This window comes from Schistocerca nitens, unplaced genomic scaffold, assembly GCF_023898315.1.
Source record: "Schistocerca nitens isolate TAMUIC-IGC-003100 unplaced genomic scaffold, iqSchNite1.1 HiC_scaffold_466, whole genome shotgun sequence".
NCBI classification, from domain to species: Eukaryota; Metazoa; Arthropoda; class Insecta; order Orthoptera; family Acrididae; genus Schistocerca; species Schistocerca nitens.
In genome coordinates, this window is record NW_026045999.1 from 1,892,268 (window position 1) to 1,910,215 (window position 17,948).

A 17,948-nucleotide genomic window follows, 5' to 3' on the forward strand; every position below is an offset into this window, starting at 1 on the left:
CTTCACCATATACTATAAGGTGGTTCATGGAATATGGATGTAGATGTGGAAACTCGCAACCAGTCAGCCATTCTAGGGACCGCTCAGTAACAAGCCAGTGGAGACAATGAATTCTGAACACGCCAGATCACGCAGCAAAACATCCTAGGTAATTTGTCGGTAGGTGTGACTAGAGATTTCAGTGTTTGTAGACGATGCTTCTCTCTCTTCACTGGCTGCTAGCCATTCACTGCCACAATAAGATCTTTGTAACATTTCTCCTTTGGTACATCCCTTCCATTACTCAGAGAGCTGAACAATTTATGATGACGGTATACCGAAACAGCATGCGCACTGTCCCTCACAGGGCTAACTTGAGCTGAATCAACGGCCGTGAACGACACTGCCGATGGCGTGTCCAATCTGCCACTTCTTTCAGTCTCTGCAGTGATCTCCCAGCCATTTGTGACACAAGTCCACACTGCACAGCGACGCGAGGATTCACTCCGTAATTCAGTCAGAGGATGTGTGAAACCGCGACCTGAAAAAAGAGAGTAAAAAAGGCCATGAGGTTATGTTCATCGATTTGTATAACAATTGGGTGTGTGCACATAAAAAACTAACAAACAACGGTAGTATAACATTGATGGAATATTTCGTCAGTACGTGGTAGAGCACAGATAATGTACACTACTGGCCATTAAAATTGCCACACCATGAAGAAATGCAGATTATAAACGGGTATTCTTTGGACAAATATATTATACTAGAACTGACATGTGGTTACATTTTCACGTAATTTGAGTGCATAGATCCTGAGAAATCAGTACCCAGAACAACCACCTCTGGCCGTAATAACGGCCTTGATGCGCCTGGGCATTGAGTCAGAGCTTGGATGGCGTGTACAGGTACAGCTGCCCATGCAGCTTCAACACGATAACACAGTTCATCAAGAATAGTTACTGGCGTATTGTGACGAGCCAGTTGCTCGGCCACCATTGACCAGACGTTTTCAGTTGGTGAGAGATCTGGAGAATGTGCTGGCCAGGGCAGCAGCCGAACATTTTCTGTATCCAGAAAGGCCCGTACAGGCCCTGCAACATGCGGTCGTGCATTATCCTGCTGAAATGTAGGGTTTTGCAGGGATCGAATGAAGGGTAGAGCCACTGGTCGTAACACATCTGAAATGTAACGTTCACTGTTCAAAGTGCCGTCAATGCGAACAAGAGCTGCCGAGACGTGTAACCAATGGCACCCCATACCATCACGCCAGGTGATACGCCAGTACGGCGCTGACGAATACACCTTTCCAATGTGGGTTCACCGCGATGTCGTCAAACACGGATGCGACCATCGTGATGCTGTAAACAGAACCTGGATTCATCCGAAAAAATTGCGTTTTCCATTCATGCACCCAGGTTCGTCGCCGAGTACACCATAGCAGGCGCTCCTGTTTGTGATGCAGCGTCAAGGGTAACCACAGCCACGGTCTCCGAGCTGATAGTCCGTGCTGCTGCAAACGTCGTCGAACTGATCGTGCAGATGGTTGTTGTCTTGCAAACGTCCCCATCTGTCGACTCAGGGATCGAGACGTGGCTGCACGATCCGTTAGAGCCATAGAGATAAGATGCCTGTCATCTCGACTGCAAGTGATACGAGGCCGTCGGGATCCAGCGCGGCGTTCCGTATTGCCCTCCTGAACCCACCGATTCCATATTCTGCTAACAGTCATTGGATCTCGACCAACGCGAGCAGCAATGTCGCGATACGATAAACCGCAATCGCGATAGGCTACAACCCGACCTTTATCAAAGTGGGAAACTGATGGTACGCATTTCTCCTCCTTACAGGAGGTATCACAACAACGTTTCACCATGCAACGCCAGTCAACTGCTGTTTTTGTATGAGAAATCGGTTGGAAACTTTCGTCATGTCAGCACGTTGTAGGTGTCGCCACTGGCGCCAACCTTGTGTGAATGCTCTGAAAAGCTAATCATTTGCATATCACAGCATCTCCTTCCTGACGGTTAAATTTCGCGTCTGTAGCACGTCATCTTCGTGGTGTAGCAATTTTAATGGCCAGTAGTGTAAAAGCATTGTCGCAAAATAACACATACATCAAAAAAAGTTTTGCAACTCCCCGGTTCCCAGAACTCCTGGATACAGACGTTAACTGTGGATATTGTATCACAGACAGAGTCCCTTTGACTGTTCAGAGATGTTACTAAACCCGCCTTAAGATGTAAACAAGCTATTAGACGAAGGGGGTCCGACAGCCGATCAGTTCCAGTCATTCCACCAAGAAGGAGGTACACGGCTCGTATTGTCTGTAGTTCAACCGTGCCTAGACGGTCAATACCGCAGTTCGATCTCGTCCGCACTGTTACTTTGTGCCAGGAAGGGCTCTCAACAAGGGAAGTGTCAAGGCGTCTCGGAGTGAACTAAAGCGATGTTGTTCGGACATGGAGGAGATACAGAGAGAGAGGAACTGTCGATGACATGCCTCGCTCAGGCCGCCCAAGGGCTACTGCTGCAGTGGATGACCACTACCTAGGGATTTTGGCTCGCAGGAACCCTGACAGCAACACCAACATGTTGAACAATGCTTTTCGTGCAGCGACAGAAGGTCGTGTTACGACTCAAACACTGCGCAGTAGGATGCATAATGCGCAACTTCACTCTCGACGTCCGTTGCGAGGTCCATCTATGCAACCACGACACCGTGCAGCGCGGTACAGATGGGCCCAACATCATGCCGAATGGACCGCTCAGGATTGGCATCACGTTCTCTTCACCGATGAGTGTCGCATATGCCTTCAACGAAACAATCGTCGGAGACGTGCTTGGAGGCAACCCGGTCAGGCTGAAAGCGTTAGACACACTGTGCAGCAAGTTGGTGGGTGGCATTATGTGGGGCCAGGGAACGCCGCTGGTGGTCACGGAAGGCGCCGTAATGACTGCACGATACTTGAATGCCATCCTCCGACCGATAGTGCAACCGTATTGGCAGCATATTGGCGAGGCATTCGTCTTCGTGGCCGACAATTCGCGCCCCAATCGTGCACATCCTGTGAATGGCTCTAAGCACTAAGGGACTTAACATCTGAGGTCATCACTCCCTAGAACTACTTAAACCTAAGGACATCACACACATGCATGCCTGAGGCACGATTCGAACCTGAGACCCTAGCAGGAGTGCGGTTCCGGACTGAAGCGCCTAGAACCGCTCGGCCACTCCGGCCGAGGACCCAGTCCATTCCATGTAAGCACAGCCCACACCATTATGGAGCCACCACCAACTTGTACAATGCCTTGTTCACAATTTGGGTCTGCACCACACTGGAAGCCTAGCATCAGCTCTTAGAACTGAAATCTGGACTCATCTGATCACGCAACGCTTTTGCTGTTGTTTAGGGTCCAACCGATACGGACACGAGCCGAGAAGAGCCACTGCAGACCATGTCGTGCTGTTAGCCCCCCTTCTTGCAGCGGTGTACCGTAGGTCTCTGGAAGAGCGTAGCGTTCCAAACGATTGGAAAAGGGCACAGGTCATCCCCGTTTTCAAGAAGGGACGTCGAACAGATGTGCAGAACTATACACCTATATCTCTAACGTCGAACAGTTGTAGAAAGTTGGAACACGTATTATGTTCGAGTATAACGACTTTTCTGGAGACTAGAAATCTACTCTGTAGGAATCAGCACGGGTTTCGAAAAAGACGATCGTGTGAAACCCAGCTCGCGCTATTCGTCCACGAGACTCAGAGGGCCATAGACACGGGTTCACTGGTAGATGCCGTGTTTCTTGACTTCCGCAAGGCGTTCGATACAGTTCCCCACTGTCGTTTAATGAACAAAGTAAGAACATATGGACTATCAGATCAATTGTGTGATTGGATTGAAGAGTTCCTAGATAACAGAACGCAGCATGTCATTCTCCCGAAGTAAGAGTGATTTCAAGTGTGCCGCTGGGGAGTGTCGTAGGACCATTGCTATTCACAATATACATAAATGACCTTGTGGATGACATCCGAAGTTCACTGAGGCTTTTTGCGGATGATGGTGTGGTATATCGAGAGGTTGTAACAATGGAAAATTGTACTGAAATGCAGGAGTATCTGAAACCAATTGACGAATGGTGCAGGGAATGGCAATTGAATCTCAATGTAGACAAGTGTAATGTGCTGCGAATACATAGAAAGAAAGATCCATTATCATTTAGCTACAATATAGCAGGTCAGCAACTGGAAGCAGTTAATTCCATAAATTATCTGGGAGTACGCATTAGGAGTGATTTAAAATGGAATGATCATATAAAGTTGATCGTCGGTAAAGCAGATGCCAGACTGAGATTCATTGGAAAAATCCTAAGGAAATGCAATCCGAAAACAAAGGAAGTAGGTTACAGTACGCTTGTCCGCCCACTGCTCGAATACTGCTCAGCAGTGTGGGATCCGTACCAGATAGGGTTGATAGAAGAGATAGAGAAGATCCAACGGAGAGCAGCACGCTTCGTTACAGGATCATTTGGTAATTGCGAACGCGTTACGGAGATGATAAACTCCAGTGGAAGACTCTGCAGGAGAGACGCTCAGTAGCTCGGTACGGGCTTTTGTTGAAGTTTCGAGAACATACCTTCACCGAAGAGTCAAGCAGTATATTGCTCCCTCCTACGTATATCTCGCGAAGAGACCACGAGGATCAAATCAGAGAGATTAAAGCCCACACAGAGGCATACGGACAATCCTTTCCACGAACAATACGAGACTGGAATAGAAGGGAGAACCGATAGAGGTACTCAAGGTACCCTCCGCCACGTACCGTCAGGTGGCTTGCGGGGTATGGATGTAGATGTAGCAAAGGCACTCGCATCGGTCGTCCACTGCCGCAGCCTATTAGAGTCAAATTTCGTCGAAGTATACTAACGGATACGTCCGTCGTACGTCCCGCATTGATTTCTGTAGTTTTTTCACGCAGTGTTGCTAGTCTGTTAGCACCGCCAGCTCTACGCAAATGCCGCTGATCTCGGTCGTTAAGTGAAGGCCGTCGGCCACTGCGTTGTCTGTGGTGAGAGGTAACGCCTGAAATTTGGTATTCTGGGCACACTTTTGACTCTGTGGGTCTCGGAATACTGAATTTCCTAACGATTTGCGAAATGGAATGTCCGATGCGTCTAGCTCCAAATACGGTTCCGCATTCAAAGTCTGTCATGCGGCCGTAATCACATCGGTAAGCTTCGCACGCCAATCACGTGAATGACATCTCCGCCAATGCACTGTCCTCTTATACGTTGTGTACGCTACACTATCTGTGTATGCCCATATCTCTATCCCATTGTAATGCCACTTCTTCGGACGAGAAATAAAAATCAAAAATTAGCTCCCAATACCCCAAAGATTCTCCTCCCCCCCCCCAACCAAGTCCCAAATTCTCAGAAAAGTGAATAAGCGAACGAAGTTCCATTTATCACTATTATTAGGACAATAACAAGTAATTAAATCAGGAATCTAAGACTTGACAATTTAGCAATCTACGAAAGAAAGATTAAATTTCAGTAAAATTAAAATCAAAATCATAATAAATCGCAAAATTAGCATAAATTAACATTCGCAAAGTAGAACCAACGATCCCAAAGAATACTCCGTGTGAGTACTCTTTGGGAATCGCGAGTAATGACTAAATATAATTCAATGCATTGTCACTACGTTACGAGAGAAGTAGGTCATATATTTGAATGCTCGTACATCTAGGCGCGCCTAGATTGTTTTTGAGATTGAATAATTGCGATCTATTATGACGCAGTAATACGGTCTTCTGACTTCAAATATCACGGCATTAGAATTCGAACGGAGGACTTTTACCTACTAGAATAAAGTGAACTTTTAACTAGATAATTGAACTAAACATTACTTAGACAGTGATTTAGGCAACGAACACTGATAGACAATTTTCATTCATAATAGCCAGTGCTTTATGGAACTTCAGTGATAGGTCCGAAGCATATAATTTAAATCCCCCCAACACCTGGGAAAGTTTTCTTGTCAAGGCTCGGTTAGGAAGTGACTGACCGTGCGGTTCTAGGCGCTACAGTCTGGAACCGCTTGACCGCTACGGTCGCAGGTTCGAATCCTGCCTCGGGCATGGACGTGTGTGTTGTCCTTAGGTTGGTTAGGTTTAAGTAGTTCTAAGTTCTAGGGGACTGATGACCTTAGAAGTTAAGTCCCATAGTGCTCAGAGCCATTTGAACCATTTGAGGAAGTGACTGATATTGTGCAATAAAACACCCTCTCGTGCCAAGTCGTGCATCTGTGATTTAAAATTCTATCAAATTATTGACATGAAACTCCCGAGTAATAATTACGCGCAGCGATAATATTTGACTGTAGCGTTCGGCGCTTGTGTAGAACCTTTGACTCAAATAACAAGCCCACTGTTACGATTTCTTAGATACTTGAAATTACGACCAGCTTGTAGGGAATTTGTTGTGGATGTGACTGTATTGGTTTTATCATTAATATTTCATCATTAATCAGTTAAACATCGATTACGAACGATTAATTTCGATTCTTGGCGAAGTAAATATCTCACGCACGTCGACATTTCGGTGCAACACTGTTATTTTGTGTAATGTCGACTTCGTAACTTGGTAACGATCTCAACACTCTACCGACTGTCGCCGAGTTTTAGCCGAGGCCAAGTACAAATCAAACCAAATCATCAAGAAGAGCCGTTATACCATGACTTCTGTCTCTTCAGTTCACATACAGGTTTTGATGAGTGACTTTCCGAGTATCAAAATATGTGGCATAAATGGTTGTATCTTTTGATGGCATTGACTTTCTAGCTTTAATTTCCCACACCACCAAGGCGTTACAGACATTAGTGTGTGTCATAAGCTCCAGCTTAATACCTCTACGTATTGCTGAGCAAAAGGGGACTTTACAGCAGCGCAAGAAAGCGATCCTGTATGTGTTTCTTGGTTATCTTGTTGAAGTCAAATTTAGCAGTTCTGTCGTACCGTATCGAGGAGATGAAGAATCTGAGTCTGCTACACCTATGCTCGATATTTAGTTTTCTGTCATCTTTAATTGCTGAAACTGCGGTGATAAGAGGTTGTAGTCTCTGAAATTGTCGTAAATATCCTTTAACCTATTTCGAGGTTTCGATAAGCGTCTCGTAACCGATACTTTGAAGAAATAAATAAATAAAATAAATAAATCAACTTCAAAGTGCGCAGATGCGAATCTCCGTCAGAAATTTGAAAGCAGTTATTTCGTTAACTAGCTCAGATGCAGCGATATTTGTGTTATATTTGGCACCCAAATCTGCCGCATATTTTCCAAAATAATATACAAAGCTCTCATTGGAAGCTTTCCTGACGGGAAATTCAAGTGAGATCAGGTGGTGTTATATTTGGGCCCTGTTTCCCATTTCACTTACTACTCTATCGAATACTTTGAAGCGCCGTGTTTTATTTATTTATTTATTTGTTGTTCCGTGGGACCAAATTAAGGAGAAGTCTCCATGGTCATGGAACGAGTCAATACATGAAATTGTAACACGATAGTAGAAACAGATAAAATGAAATACAAGGAACGTATTCAGGCGACAATTTGTAAGTTTAAATAAAGAAAATCAACAATGCAACACTGGAATTTGCTTAATTTTTCAGCTCTTCCAGGAGCTCCTCGACAGAATAGAAGGAGTGAGCCATCAGGAAACTCTTCAGTTTAGACTTAAAAGCGTTTGGGCTACTGCTAAGATTTTTGAGTTCTTGTGGTAGCTTATTGAAAATGGATGCAGCAGAATACTGCACTCCTTTCTGCACAAGAGTCAAGGAAGTGCATTCCACATGCAGACTTGATTTCTGCCTAGTATTAACTGAGTGAAAGCTGCGTTAGCTCGGGAATAAGCTAATATTCCTAACAACAAACGACATTAAAGAAAATACACTCCTGGAAATGGAAAAAAGAACACATTGACACCGGTGTGTCAGACCCACCATACTTGCTCCGGACACTGCGAGAGGGCTGTACAAGCAATGATCACACGCACGGCACAGCGGACACACCAGGAACCGCGGTGTTGGCCGTCGAATGGCGCTAGCTGCGCAGCATTTGTGCACCGCCGCCGTCAGTGTCAGCCAGTTTGCCGTGGCATACGGAGCTCCATCGCAGTCTTTAACACTGGTAGCATGCCGCGACAGCGTGGACGTGAACCGTATGTGCAGTTGACGGACTTTGAGCGAGGGCGTATAGTGGGCATGCGGGAGGCCGGGTGGACGTACCGCCGAATTGCTCAACACGTGGGGCGTGAGGTCTCCACAGTACATCGATGTTGTCGCCAGTGGTCGGCGGAAGGTGCACGTGCCCGTCGACCTGGGACCGGACCGCAGCGACGCACGGATGCACGCCAAGACCGTAGGATCCTACGCAGTGCCGTAGGGGACCGCACCGCCACTTCCCAGCAAATTAGGGACACTGTTGCTACTGGGGTATCGGCGAGGACCATTCGCAACCGTCTCCACGAAGCTGGGCTACGGTCCCGCACACCGTTAGGCCGTCTTCCGCTCACGCCCCAACATCGTGCAGCCCGCCTCCAGTGGTGTCGCGACAGGCGTGAATGGAGGGACGAATGGAGACGTGTCGTCTTCAGCGATGAGAGTCGCTTCTGCTTTGGTGCCAATGATGGTCGTATGCGTGTTTGACGCCGTGCAGGTGAGCGCCACAATCAGGACTGCATACGACCGAGGCACACAGGGCCAACACCCGGCATCATGGTGTGGGGAGCGATCTCCTACACTGGCCGTACACCACTGGTGATGGTCGAGGGGACACTGAATAGTGCACGGTACATCCAAACCGTCATCGAACCCATCGTTCTACCATTCCTAGACCGGCAAGGGAACTTGCTGTTCCAACAGGACAATGCACGTCCGCATGTATGCCGTGCCACCCAACGTGCTCTAGAAGGTGTAAGTCAACTACCCTGGCCAGCAAGATCTCCGGATCTGTCCCCCATTGAGCATGTTTGGGACTGGATGAAGCGTCGTCTCACGCGGTCTGCACGTCCAGCACGAACGCTGGTCCAACTGAGGCGCCAGGTGGAAATGGCATGGCAAGCCGTTCCACAGGACTACATCCAGCATCTCTACGATCGTCTCCATGGGAGAATAGCAGCCTGCATTGCTGCGAAAGGTGGATATACACTGTACTAGTGCCGACATTGTGCATGCTCTGTTGCCTGTGTCTATGTGCCTGTGGTTCTGTCAGTGTGATCATGTGATGTATCTGACCCCAGGAATGTGTCAATAAAGTTTCCCCTTCCTGGGACAATGAATTCACGGTGTTCTTATTTCAATTTCCAGGAGTGTATATACTGTGAGGGCAATGTCAGAATGTAGCTTAAACAGTACCACTCAAGTCGTCAGTTGGCAGAAATCGGCAAAAGTCGCAATGCTTCAGGTAAACAGCATATTTTTACAAATGAAATGACACAATTTCAGAGACTCTACTGGTCTCATATGTATACGATTTTATGTATACAGACTGAAGCGACGAATGAAAGTTGTACAAGGGGCGGGAATCGAACCCGGGCCTCCTGCTTAGTGAGCAGGTGTGTTGCCCACTTTTTTTAGATCGCATATTGTTCGTTGAATTTGTTCGGGGCGGACGCCCGACGACACCCGTTCAGGTTCTGTGTTGATACGTTCACTCAGTTTTTTATTCCACAGGGTAGCTAACCCTCTGACCGAGCTCGCTGAGCTACCGTGCCGGCGCAGAAATCGGCAAAAGTCGCAATGCTGACATGCTGGCCACTCTAGTCGAACGATGTCGTTATCCTGAAGGAAGTCATTCACAAGATACGGCCCGTACGGTTGCACTATCGGTCGGAGGATAGCATTCACGTATCGTACAGACGTTACGGCACCTTCCACGGCCACCAGCGGGGTACGTCTGCCCCACATAATGCCATTCCAAAACAGCAGGGAACCTCCACCTTGCTGCACTCGCTCGACATTGTGTCAAAACACGTCTCCGACAATTGTCTGGTTGAAGGCATATGTGTTACTCATCGATGAAGAGCACGTGATGCCAATCCTGACAAGGGAACCTCCCCATCGCACCCCCCTCAGATTTGGTTGTAAGTTGGCGCAGTGGATAGGCCTTGATAAACTGAACGCAGATCAATTGAGAAAACAGGAAGAAGTTGTGTGGAACTGTGAAAAAATAAGCAAAATATACAAACTGAGTAGTCCATGGGACATATAGGCAACATCAAGGAGGACGTGAGCTCAGCAGTGCCGTGGTCCCGTGGTAGCGTGAGCAGCTGCAGAAAGAGAGGTCCGTGGTTCAAGTCTTCCCACGAATGAAAATCTTACTTTCTTTATTTTTGCATAGTTACTATCTGTCCGTTCGTTCATTGACGTCTTTGTTCACTGTAATAAGTTTAGTGTCTGTGTTTTGCGACCGCATCGCAAAACCGTGCGATTAGTAGACGAAAGGACGTGCCTCTCCAATTGGAACCGAAAACATTTGATCGCAAGGTCATAGGTCAACCGATTCCTCCACAGGAAAACACATCTGATATATTCTATACGACACTGGTGACGGCATGTGCGTCACAGGAGAGGAATATGTTGTCGACCACCTAACTTGTACACTTGGCGAAGGGGTAAAAAGATTCTTCTACCTTGCCCGATTTAGGTTTTCTTGTGGATGTGATAATCACTCCCAAAAAAGTGATGAAAATATAAGAGTTTGTCACATAATCTGAAAATAAAAAATTAAACTTTTCACTCGATGGAAGATTTGAACCAAGGACCTTTCGTTCCGCAGCTGCTCACGTTACCACGAGACCACGGCGCTCCTGCGTTCCTAGTGTTCTTCACGTTGCCTATCTTCCCATGAACTAGTTAGTTTGTATATTTTGCTTATTTTTTCAGTTCCACACAACTTCTTCCTGTTTTCTCAATTGATTTGTTTTCAGTTTTTCAAGCCCTATCCACTGTGCCAACTTAAAACTAAATCTGAGGGGGGTGCGTTGGGGAGGTTCCCTTGTGAGCAGTCCATCCGGCATGTTGTTGGGCCCATCTGTACCGCGCAGCACGGTGTCATGGTTGCAAAGATCGATGTCGCCATGGACTTTGGGAGTGAAGTTGCTCATCATGCATCCTATTGGGCACAGTTTGAGTCGTAACACGACGTCCTGTGGCTGCACGAAAAGCATAAGCAACATGGTGGCTTTGCTGTCAGGGTTCCTCCGAGCCATAATCCGTAGGCAGCGGTCATACACTGCAGTAGTAGCCCTCGGGCGGCCTGAGCGAGGCATGTCATCGACAGTTCCTGTCTCTCTGTATCTCTTCCATGTCCCAACAATACCACTTTGGTTCACTCCGAGATCCCTGGACACTTCCATTGTTGAGAGCTCTTCCTGGCACAAAGGAACAATGCGGACGCGATCGAACCGCGGTATTGACCGTCTAGGCACGGTTGAACTACAGACAACACGAGCCGTGTACCTCCTTCCTGGAACGGATCGGCTGTCGGACCCCCTCCGTCTAATAGGTTGTTTACATCTTAAGGCGGGTTTAGTAACATCTCTGAAGAGTCAAAGGGACTGTGTCTGTGATACAATATCCACAGTCAGCGTCTATCTTCAGGAGTTCTGGGAACCGGGGTGCGGCAAAACTTTTTTTGATGTGTGTACATTACTTGGACAAATACGGGGTGCTTTCAAATGGAGCCAGTGCGTATGAAATGTGCTTACTTTTGGTGGTAAGATAAAATGCACTTCCTTTCTGTTGTTATGTATAGGGCTACCTGACACAGGGCGTACTTCCCTCGGCTTCTGAAAGGCTCCTCGTTTGTGCTACAGCGTACATTGCGGCTTAAGGTGCCATATATTGGCTGATGCTCCGCTTTTGTTGTGTGCTGGAACAACAGTTTTACATTTTTTTTGCTCATCGTTCTGATGATGTACCTGGACATCCGGGAGTTTCTGATTAGTCTGGAAAAATATGTGTTACAGCATGCCACCTCCAAATCTAGCTCACTGTCTTCAATCACCACATTATCTCCACTTTCACTGCTGCCATCAGTCTCTGAGTTGGCATCAGGAGAAATCCCTTCCAAAAGGCACGCCCGAATTTCCTCTTCCTTTATTCTGCGAGAGTACATCGTGTGACAGGGAAATACAACAACCTGTCGCGGCTACTCATTTTACCCTTAGAACTGCAGTGGCTTCAAAAGGAAGCAGCGCAATAACTACGAAAATAAATAAATACATCTACATAAATACTCAGCAATCCACCATACAGTGCGTGGCGGAGGGTACCTCGTACCACAACTAGCATCGTCTCTCCCTGTTCCACTCCCAAACAGAACGAGGGAAAAATGACTGCATATATGCCTCTGTACGAGCCCTAATCTCTCTTATCTTTGTGGTCTTTCCGCGAAATGTAAGTTGGCCGCAGTAAAATTGTACCGCCGTCACCCGCAAATGCTGGTTCTCTAAATTTCCTCAGTAGCGATTCACGAAAAGAACGCCTCCTTTCCTCTAGAGACTCCCAGCCGAGTTCCTGAAGCATTTCCGTAACACTCGCATGATGATCGAACCTACCAGTAACAAATCTAGCAGCCCGCCTCTGAATTGCTTCTATGTCCTCCCTCAATCCGACCTGATAGGGATCCCAAACACTCGAGCAGTACTCGAGAATAGGTCGTATTAGTGTTTTATAAGCGGTCTCCTTTACAGATGAACCACATCTTCCCCAAATTCTACCAATGAACCGAAGACGACTATCCGCCTTCCCCACAACTGCCATTACATGCTTGTCCCACTTCATATCGCTCTGCAATGTTACGCCCAAATATTTAATCGAAGTGACTGTATCAAGCGCTACACTACTAATGGAGTGTTCAAACATTACGGGAGTCTTTTTCCTATTCATCTGCATTAATTTACATTTATCTATATTTAGAGTTAGCTGCCATTCTTTACACCAATCACAAATCCTGTCCAAGTCATCTTCTATCTTCCTACAGTCACTCAACGACGACACCTTCCCATACGCCACAGCCGCACATTGCTATCCACCCTATCCAAAAGATCATTTATGTAGATAGAAAACAACAGCGGACCTACCACACTTCCCTGGGCCACTCCACATGATACCCTCACCTCCGATGAACACTCACCATCGAGGACAACGTACTGGGTTCTATTACTTAAGAAGTCTTCGAGCCACTCACATACTTGGGAACCAATCCCATATGCTCGTACCTTAGTTAGGAGTCTGCAGTGGGGCATAAATTTAATTATTTTCCCAATACACGCAGTATAAACTGAACCGGACAGTTTTTTGCACCTAGTCCATGTCCAAAACACGCATTATGGAGAAAAATTCAATCACAATTTGAAAACAAAAACAATCGTGCACTGCATACAAAAATGTTTCCTACATTTTCTCGTCTAATTGCTAACAAGGGAACCTCCCCATCGCACCCCCCTCAGATTTAGTTATAAGTTGGCACAGTGGATAGGCCTTAAACAACTGAGCACAGATCAATTGAGAAAACAGGAAGAAGTTGTGTGGAACTATGAAAAAATAAGCAAAATATACAAACTGAGTAGTCCGTGTGCACGATAGGCAACATCAAGGAGAGTGTGAGCTCAGGAGCGCCGTGGTCCCGTGGTTAGCGTGAGCAGCTGCGCAACGTGAGGTCCTTGGTTCAAGTCTTCCCTGAAGTGAAGAGTTTAATTTTTTATTTTCAGTTTGTGTGACAAACTCTTATGTTTTCATCACTTTTTTGGGAGTGATTATCACATTCACAAGAAAACCTAAATCGGGCAAGCTAGAAGAATCTTTTTACCCATTCGCCAAGTGTACAAGTTAGGTGGGTCGCCAACTTATTCCTGTCATGTGACGCACATGCCGTCATCAGTGTCGTATAGAATATATCAGATGTGTTTTCCTGTGGAGGAATCGGTTGACCTATGACCTTGCGATCAAATGTTTTCGGTTCCCATTGGAGAGGCACGTCCTTTCGTCTGCTAATCGCACGTTTTTGCGATGCGGTCGCAAAACACATACACTAAACTTATTACAGTGAACAGAGACGTCAATGAACGAACGGACAGATAATTCCTGTGGAGGAATCGGTTGACCTATGACCTTGCGATCAAATGTTTTCGGTTCCCATTGGAGAGGCACGTCCTTTCGTCTGCTAATCGCACGTTTTTGCGATGCGGTCGCAAAACACATACACTAAACTTATTACAGTGAACAGAGACGTCAATGAACGAACGGACAGATAATTCCTGTGGAGGAATCGGTTGACCTATGACCTTGCGATCAAATGTTTTCGGTTCCCATTGGAGAGGCACGTCCTTTCGTCTGCTAATCGCACGTTTTTGCGATGCGGTCGCAAAACACATACACTAAACTTATTACAGTGAACAGAGACGTCAATGAACGAACGGACAGATAATTCCTGTGGAGGAATCGGTTGACCTATGACCTTGCGATCAAATGTTTTCGGTTCCCATTGGAGAGGCACGTCCTTTCGTCTGCTAATCGCACGTTTTTGCGATGCGGTCGCAAAACACATACACTAAACTTATTACAGTGAACAGAGACGTCAATGAACGAACGGACAGATAATTCCTGTGGAGGAATCGGTTGACCTATGACCTTGCGATCAAATGTTTTCGGTTCCCATTGGAGAGGCACGTCCTTTCGTCTGCTAATCGCACGTTTTTGCGATGCGGTCGCAAAACACATACACTAAACTTATTACAGTGAACAGAGACGTCAATGAACGAACGGACAGATAATTCCTGTGGAGGAATCGGTTGACCTATGACCTTGCGATCAAATGTTTTCGGTTCCCATTGGAGAGGCACGTCCTTTCGTCTGCTAATCGCACGTTTTTGCGATGCGGTCGCAAAACACATACACTAAACTTATTACAGTGAACAGAGACGTCAATGAACGAACGGACAGATAATTCCTGTGGAGGAATCGGTTGACCTATGACCTTGCGATCAAATGTTTTCGGTTCCCATTGGAGAGGCACGTCCTTTCGTCTGCTAATCGCACGTTTTTGCGATGCGGTCGCAAAACACATACACTAAACTTATTACAGTGAACAGAGACGTCAATGAACGAACGGACAGATAATTCCTGTGGAGGAATCGGTTGACCTATGACCTTGCGATCAAATGTTTTCGGTTCCCATTGGAGAGGCACGTCCTTTCGTCTGCTAATCGCACGTTTTTGCGATGCGGTCGCACAACACATACACTAAACTTATTACAGTGAACAGAGACGTCAATGAACGAACGGACAGATAATTCCTGTGGAGGAATCGGTTGACCTATGACCTTGCGATCAAATGTTTTCGGTTCCCATTGGAGAGGCACGTCCTTTCGTCTGCTAATCGCACGTTTTTGCGGTGCGGTCGCAAAACACAGACACAGACACTAAACTTATTACAGTGAACAGAGACGTCAATGAACGAACGGACAGATAATTCCTGTGGAGGAATCGGTTGACCTATGACCTTGCGATCAAATGTTTTCGGTTCCCATTGGAGAGGCACGTCCTTTCGTCTGCTAATCGCACGTTTTTGCGATGCGGTCGCACAACACATACACTAAACTTATTACAGTGAACAGAGACGTCAATGAACGAACGGACAGATAATTCCTGTGGAGGAATCGGTTGACCTATGACCTTGCGATCAAATGTTTTCGGTTCCCATTGGAGAGGCACGTCCTTTCGTCTGCTAATCGCACGTTTTTGCGATGCGGTCGCAAAACACATACACTAAACTTATTACAGTGAACAGAGACGTCAATGAATGAACGGACAGATAATTCCTGTGGAGGAATCGGTTGACCTATGACCTTGCGATCAAATGTTTTCGGTTCCCATTGGAGAGGCACGTCCTTTCGTCTGCTAATCGCACGTTTTTGCGATGCGGTCGCAAAACACATACACTAAACTTATTACAGTGAACAGAGACGTCAATGAACGAACGGACAGATAATTCCTGTGGAGGAATCGGTTGACCTATGACCTTGCGATCAAATGTTTTCGGTTCCCATTGGAGAGGCACGTCCTTTCGTCTGCTAATCGCACGTTTTTGCGATGCGGTCGCAAAACACATACACTAAACTTATTACAGTGAACAGAGACGTCAATGAACGAACGGACAGATAATTCCTGTGGAGGAATCGGTTGACCTATGACCTTGCGATCAAATGTTTTCGGTTCCCATTGGAGAGGCACGTCCTTTCGTCTGCTAATCGCACGTTTTTGCGATGCGGTCGCACAACACATACACTAAACTTATTACAGTGAACAGAGACGTCAATGAACGAACGGACAGATAATTCCTGTGGAGGAATCGGTTGACCTATGACCTTGCGATCAAATGTTTTCGGTTCCCATTGGAGAGGCACGTCCTTTCGTCTGCTAATCGCACGTTTTTGCGGTGCGGTCGCAAAACACAGACACAGACACTAAACTTATTACAGTGAACAGAGACGTCAATGAACGAACGGACAGATAATTCCTGTGGAGGAATCGGTTGACCTATGACCTTGCGATCAAATGTTTTCGGTTCCCATTGGAGAGGCACGTCCTTTCGTCTGCTAATCGCACGTTTTTGCGATGCGGTCGCACAACACATACACTAAACTTATTACAGTGAACAGAGACGTCAATGAACGAACGGACAGATAATTCCTGTGGAGGAATCGGTTGACCTATGACCTTGCGATCAAATGTTTTCGGTTCCCATTGGAGAGGCACGTCCTTTCGTCTGCTAATCGCACGTTTTTGCGATGCGGTCGCAAAACACATACACTAAACTTATTACAGTGAACAGAGACGTCAATGAACGAACGGACAGATAATTCCTGTGGAGGAATCGGTTGACCTATGACCTTGCGATCAAATGTTTTCGGTTCCCATTGGAGAGGCACGTCCTTTCGTCTGCTAATCGCACGTTTTTGCGATGCGGTCGCAAAACACATACACTAAACTTATTACAGTGAACAGAGACGTCAATGAACGAACGGACAGATAATTCCTGTGGAGGAATCGGTTGACCTATGACCTTGCGATCAAATGTTTTCGGTTCCCATTGGAGAGGCACGTCCTTTCGTCTGCTAATCGCACGTTTTTGCGATGCGGTCGCAAAACACATACACTAAACTTATTACAGTGAACAGAGACGTCAATGAACGAACGGACAGATAATTCCTGTGGAGGAATCGGTTGACCTATGACCTTGCGATCAAATGTTTTCGGTTCCCATTGGAGAGGCACGTCCTTTCGTCTGCTAATCGCACGTTTTTGCGATGCGGTCGCACAACACATACACTAAACTTATTACAGTGAACAGAGACGTCAATGAACGAACGGACAGATAATTCCTGTGGAGGAATCGGTTGACCTATGACCTTGCGATCAAATGTTTTCGGTTCCCATTGGAGAGGCACGTCCTTTCGTCTGCTAATCGCACGTTTTTGCGGTGCGGTCGCAAAACACAGACACAGACACTAAACTTATTACAGTGAACAGAGACGTCAATGAACGAACGGACAGATAATTCCTGTGGAGGAATCGGTTGACCTATGACCTTGCGATCAAATGTTTTCGGTTCCCATTGGAGAGGCACGTCCTTTCGTCTGCTAATCGCACGTTTTTGCGATGCGGTCGCACAACACATACACTAAACTTATTACAGTGAACAGAGACGTCAATGAACGAACGGACAGATAATTCCTGTGGAGGAATCGGTTGACCTATGACCTTGCGATCAAATGTTTTCGGTTCCCATTGGAGAGGCACGTCCTTTCGTCTGCTAATCGCACGTTTTTGCGATGCGGTCGCACAACACATACACTAAACTTATTACAGTGAACAGAGACGTCAATGAACGAACGGACAGATAA

At 46.5% G+C, this 17,948-nt stretch overlaps 1 protein-coding gene across 1 annotated transcript in view; it reads right to left on the reverse strand.

The window, feature by feature from the left end:
• Positions 1–266: 266 nt before the first annotated feature.
• LOC126232183 (pancreas transcription factor 1 subunit alpha-like) overlaps positions 267–17,948 on the reverse strand; it is a gene marked incomplete at its 5' end in the record, with an annotated part of 100,025 nt that continues 82,343 nt past the window's right edge. The window contains one exon of the mRNA XM_049942475.1: positions 267–520. The remainder of the gene's footprint in view (positions 521–17,948) is intronic.